Source organism: Elephas maximus, chromosome 25 (genome assembly GCF_024166365.1).
Source record: "Elephas maximus indicus isolate mEleMax1 chromosome 25, mEleMax1 primary haplotype, whole genome shotgun sequence".
NCBI lineage: Eukaryota > Metazoa > Chordata > Mammalia > Proboscidea > Elephantidae > Elephas > Elephas maximus.
This window is the reverse complement of record NC_064843.1, coordinates 41,078,773-41,085,227: the sequence shown is the minus strand read 5'-3', so window position 1 is coordinate 41,085,227 and position 6,455 is coordinate 41,078,773.

Here is a 6,455-nt window from a genome sequence, read left to right as displayed (position 1 = left end):
TTCGACCTTTTCCTGTCACATACCTGAGTAATTGCCACACTGTAATGAATCTAAGAAAGAAACGTATACCCTTTTAAGCCACTTGCCTTACAGAGCTTGCCACAGGAATCCCTGCTTCACAAGTTCCCGCCCCAGGAAGTCCTGCCTTAAACCGATCTACTACCAATCAAGTAGTGTCTTTCGATGATCTGTGCCTGTAATTACCAATCAAGTAATGTTTTTCAGTGATCTAAGTTTGTAAATGCCAATCAAATAATGTGTTTCATATCCATTGTTTTCCCCCTTATAGACTGTAACTGCTGAGTTGCCATTTTCAATTACTGGATTCTACCACTTGGAGTTCAGTCTGTTCCCAGCGTGAGCAGTCTCTTTTCTTTCAGTAGATCTGTCAATTTTATATTAAGCAGAGTTCAGATGGTTACTCTATGACAGTGGCCACTGTTCTAAGTGTAAATCACTCCTCACACACTAGAAGACACAATAGAAGCACTGTGTGTTCGGGGAGAATGGTTAAGATTTGGGGAAGTGGTACACTTCATTGTGGATCAGAGAACAACTTTTTTTTTGTTTTTGCAGGGAGCGGAAGCTTTATGTGGGCAGGGAGAATTGAAGTGCTTTAGGGCTAGGTTATACTTCCTGTTGCTTCAGAAGACACAGTCAGGGAGAAGAGCTGTGTGGGCAGGGTCTGTGGGTGGGATTTTATTCCAGTGTCCCTCAGCTGACTTAAGAGGACAAAGTTTTGCCTACAAATCATTACTTGACCCCCACCTCCGAGGGGGTTTCAGGAGAAATCTCCTGACTGCCTGTGCTCTCGGGACCAGGTGGAAACCCCAGATTCTTACTCGGCGTGACTTGTATTGGCCAATAAACGAGAGACCGAGGTGGGAGAACAAGAAGATACCTTTATTTTGTTGTACAGTTGGAGCTGTTGCTGCTAAAAGACTGCTCACCAAGGGCAGGCAGGCAGGTTACTTTTAAAGGGGTTTACAAGTAGGGAGTTCATACAAGTTACATCAGCAGCAGTCTTAATCATACTACGTGGGTGCAATGGGGTTTACATATAACCTCCCAGCAAAAGCAGGATTCAAATGCAAAACTGAGGAGGGGAAGCCCAGCAAAGAATATGATTTTGCAATACAACACTAGGGGAAGAAGCCAGGTAGAGAATACAGCACTGTGGGGGTTCTATCTCACTCTAAGGGTGAAGGTGTTAGTAGTAACTAACTAGGCAAGTGTTCCCAAATTCTATAACCAAATGGAATAGAAAATTAGAAAGCTTGTTTTCTTTTTACACACCAATTTTTTCCCATGCCTTGTCCTTTTGTTGTGGTAAAATTTTTCTTTAATAAATCATAACTCAGGCCGTGTTACTCATCTGTCCTGAAAGTTACATGGAATTCAAACTCACAATCGCAATTTCTTGAATGACTTCAACCCTTCACAAAAAATAAGACCTAGATACTTTTGTCGGAGGATCTGATGGGAGTCCAGGTGCTGAATTACCTCTACTCTTAACTGATTACCTTCCGTTGGCTTCTGTGAAAGCTTCCTTCCCTGGTTTTCCTTCGTACTTTATAGTTTCTATTCAGGTCAGCTGAATCTTTCTCTGCCCATTGAAGTATCGCTATACCCTAATGTTCAGTTCCCAGCACTAGCTCCAGGGTCCTTTTAACCACCCACTCTCCCTTGCCCTGAAGTCAGTTTTCCAGAGGATTTTGAGTTCACTCAGGTGGGGAAGAAGGGTAGGAGCGCCTGGGAATGTGGGCCCCCACCCTTTGCCACATTTGCCCTAGTGTCCCTTTGTCAGAGCTCCCCCTGACACCAACACTCTGTTTATGATCAGAACTGGAAGCCACAGGGAAAGCATATATGGATATGTAATCTCTAGGGGGTTGAGGAGGGAGAATTCCAGATAACCCAAGATGGCTTCCGTGCTTTGAGGAAGAAATGCCATCGAGAAAACCAGCACCTTCCTTGGGAAAATAGGATGGAAATAAAGAGAAAATGCTGCAGACTTTTCTTACTGAAATCCCCCATAACCTGTAGCAACCTCAGCCATGCCCAGGGAATGGACTGTCAGTCCTAGCCTAGCAGAGGGAAGGGGCAAAGGGGTCATCTTTTCAGACCTGGGAAGGGGCTTCCCCAGACTACTGCTTGATTACTCTGCTGCCTCTCAAAGCCTGCTGGAATCAGATCTCCACCACTCCATCCCAGAGGGAAGCAGAAGTGAGGTGTGCTGAGGTCTCCCACAGAGGAAGGAGGAAAGGAGGGGGAGAGTTGAAGAAAGGGCGGTACAGATGCTCTGCTACCCCGGACTTTGGCTTGGGTGCCCGGGGAGCATAAGCATAGTTTTTGTGTTAGGAGCTGATGGCTTATTTCTGACTTTAGGTCAAGGGTCTCAAACTCAAATGCCTGTAGAGTCCAGACAAGTCCTAGTGATTAGGGAACCAAACCCAGATTCCCCAAGTACTGTAGTACTGGAAGTACTGTAGAGAATCAGGAAACTCACACTTAAGTTGCTTTGGGCATCCTTGCTGGCCTCACCATTTGACCCCCCACTCCAAAAAGTCTGAGCCCCACTTCTCTTTAGCATTTTCATTTAATTATCCCCTCAAAAGCTCTGCCCTTTCTTTGAACTTTGACCTTGAATTCAGAACCCTCCATTATTCTTCACCTTCAGTTTTAGAATTGTCTTTTTTTTTTTTTTATGGTACTTTAGATGAAGATTTACAGAGCAAACGAGTTTCTCATTAAACAGTACACATATTGTTTTGTGACATCGGTTGCCAACCCCATGACATGTCAACACTCTCCCCTTCTTGACCTTGGATTCCCATTACCAGCTTTCTTTTTACCTCCTGACTTCTCGTCCTTGCACCTGGCTTGGTGTGCCCATTTTGTCTTGTTTTGTTTTATGGGCTTGTCAAATCTTTGTCTGCGGTGGACCTCAAGAGTGACTTCATTACTGAGCTATAGGGATGTCCAGGGGCCATCATCTTGGGGTTTCTCCAGTCTGTCAGACCAGTACGTCTGGTCTTTGCGTGTGTGTGTATGTGTGAGTTAGAATTTTGTTCAACATTTTTCTCCAGGAGCGGGTGCTGCTCTAACAGATAACCTAAAATGTGGAAGCGCTTTTGAAACTGAATGGGTATGCTGGACGAGCTTTCAAGTTCCTAATAGTAAAAGCCTAGATCGCCTAGAGGAGACTGTTGGTGGAATTAGGGACATCAAAAACAATTCTAGTGAGAACTCAAAAGGAAGTGAGGAGAGCTGTTACACTGGAGATGGTGCACTCGGTGAGAAGCCACAGCAGAACCAGGAGACCAGTGCAAGATAGTGCTGGAGCTGACCTACAGAGCAAGAGAGCTGAGTGCTTTTGCACAGTAGGCTTCCTGGCGGAGTGGGGGTACTTCCAGACACTTACCAGTGGAGCTAGGCCTGCTGACCTACAGAGCAAGAGAGCTGAGTGCCTTCTGGCCAAAGTTGACTGGCAGAATGGGGTGCCTCCAGGCACTTATCAGTGAAGCTAAAAAGCTTTGGAACACTTGCCCCAGTAGGGCAGATGTGGGCAGTGAGGCCTGAGGGGCCTAGAGGCCAGGGAACCAGGAAGCAGAAGCTGAAGAGATGAGGAACACAGGAAGCAGAGCTGCCTCAGTCTCAGAGGGTAGGGTCAGGATCCCTGGGATCTCAAAAGGTGAAGCCATGGCCTCTGGAGTTTCAAAAAGTGGGGTCACAGCATCCTAGGTTTCAAAGAGTCAGATCTTCAATACCTGTTCTGTAGTGTAGGGTTGCTGTTCGTGAGTGCCAGTGGGATGGGACCAGAACCGCTGGTCAAAGCCAAGGGGGTGGAGGTGGCATGCCCAAGGGGCAGGAGGGGCCTGGTAGGACGGAGGGAGTAGGGTTGCCACTCAGATGGACCCGGAGAATGGGGCCACCCAAATCCAAGGGAACAGAGTTGCCATTCCACTGGGCCTGGAAGGCGGAGCTGAAGCCCAGAGTTGAGGGGCCTCTATTCAGAATTCAGAGTGTGTGGCCAACACCCAGAGCCTGGAGGGCAGGGCCATTGCCTAAATGGCCTCAGAACAGAGGATTATTTTCAAGCCTTTAGAGTTAATGTCATGTGATCTGTAACCCCTTCTTTCCCTCCAATTTCTCCAATTTATAATGGAAGTGTTTAGCTTGTGCCTGCCTGTTCTACCATTGTATTTTGGAAGCAGGTAACTTGTATTCTAGATTTCATAGATGAACAGTGTGTTATTCATCTAGTGCTGCTATAACAGAAATACCACAAGTGAATGGCTTTAACAAAGAGAAGTTTATTGTCTCACAGTAAAGTAGGCTAAAAGTCCAAATGCAGGATGTCAGCTCCAGGGGAAGGCTTTCTCTCTCTGTTGGCCTTCTCATCAATCTTCCCCCAGACTAGGAGCATCACTGCACAGGAACCCCAGGTCCAAAGGATGTGCTTTGCTCCTGGCACTGCTTTCTTGGTGGTACAAGGTCGCCCTGTATCTCTGCTTGCTTCTGTCTTTTATATGTCAGGAGATTGCTTCAAGACACAATCTAATCTTGTAGATTGAGTCCTGCCTCACTAACACAACTGCTACCCATCCTCCCTCATTAACACCATAGAGGTAGGATTTACAACATATATGAAAATCACACAATACTGGGAATCATGGCCTAGCCAAATTGATATACACATTTTTGGGGGGACATAAGTCATGACAAAGAGGAATTTTTGGATTTTGGACTTGGAATTGATTTAAGATTTTGCTCTGAGGGGGTGAATGTGTTTTGCAGATGGCAAGAAGATGAATTTTGGGGGGCCAAAGGGTAGAATGTTGTGGACTTAATTGTATCCCCCCAAAATATGTGTAAACTGGGATAGACCATGATTCCCAGTATTGTGTGATTATCTACCATTTTGTCATTGGATGTGATTTTCCTGTGTGTTGTAAATCCTGCCTCTATGATGTTAATGAAGCCGGATTAGAGGCACTTATGTTAATGAGGCAGGGCTCAATCTATAAGGTTAGATTGTGTTTTAAGTCAATCTCTTTTGAGATTAGAAAAAAGTGAGCAGAGAGACTGAGGGACCTCATATCATCAAGAGGATAATGCTAGGAGCAGAGCATGTCCTTTGGACCTGGGGTTCCTGTGCTGAGAAGCTCCTGGACCAGGAGAAGATTGATAGTGGGGACCTTCCTCCAGAGCCACTGGAGAGAGAGGGCTTTCTTTCCCCTAGAGCTGGTGTACTGAATTCAGATTTCTGGCATACTGGACTGTGAGAGAATGGACTTCTGTTGTTGAAGCTGACCACCTGTGGTATTTCTGTTGTGGCAGCAGTAGAAAATTTAAGACAGTGTTTCACCTTAGCTGTTCAATTATGTTTAATATTTTTGTATTATATTCCTTTTTTTTTTTTCCCATTATTTGGTCATTCCTACTTCACTCTCTGTCATGTTCGTTTGGATGGGCCATTGCTTCTCTGTTCTTTGTGTGTCTTGTGTTTTTTTGTTGGGGATTTGGAAATTTGAAGGGTGTTAACTTTCTAAGTTTTCTCCAGTATTGGTGTTTTTTTTCCACACTACTTTCTACAAGAAATTCTTAGGTGAGCAGAGCCCTCAGCTTTTGCTTACCATTTCCTCATCCTCTATTTGATAGTTCCTTCTCCCTCCCTGGTTTAATGGGGATTCGAAAGTTCCAGAACACATTTTTCTACTTTCGATCTCTCCCAAACACACCAGAGAACATTGTGTGTTCAGCCTGTCCGCCAGTGGGCACCACTACTCATGTGAGATATCAGGTACTAACCAATCTGCCCACCAGGATGTACAGTCCTGTCTCTCTAGTTATTACTCCTTTCCCTTCTCTGTTTCTGCAACCTTGTTTTCAGTCAGAAAACCTACATCCAGTGAGCCCCCTTTGGGGCACAGTGTTGCCCTATAGTTTTGCCTGAGGTTTCCTTCCCTGCTCTGTGGAGGCTGCTTATGTCTGAGCTGGCATTCAGGAGAAGCACAGGCAGACATTCCACCGTTTCAGGAGGAGGAGTGGCTGGCACTCCCTAGAAGGACCTTTGAGAGATCTGTCTTGCTGGTTTCAGTGCCCCAGCAGCCCTTTAGTTGTTGGGGGAGTAGTTTCCGCTTAGGTGACCCACCTCCTGACTCCACTGTAGGGAACCTTCTCTAGCAGTTAATATCAGTCCGGCAGTTACTAGTTGGGGGGAGGGGTTAGTCACACTTCGAACAGACCCCAAGGAAGTCTGCCTTGTTGCTCTCGGAGCCAGTCCCGTAGTCTATTGGCTGTGGGTGTGGCCTCCACTCAAGATGGCTGCTTCCTAGCACACAGCAGCTTAGTTAGCAGTCCTCAGCGCCAACTATCAGGGGAAGCATACAGATCCAAAATGATACCCAGAGAGGTCAGTCCTGTTGGTTTCAGAGATCTGTGCTATGAGG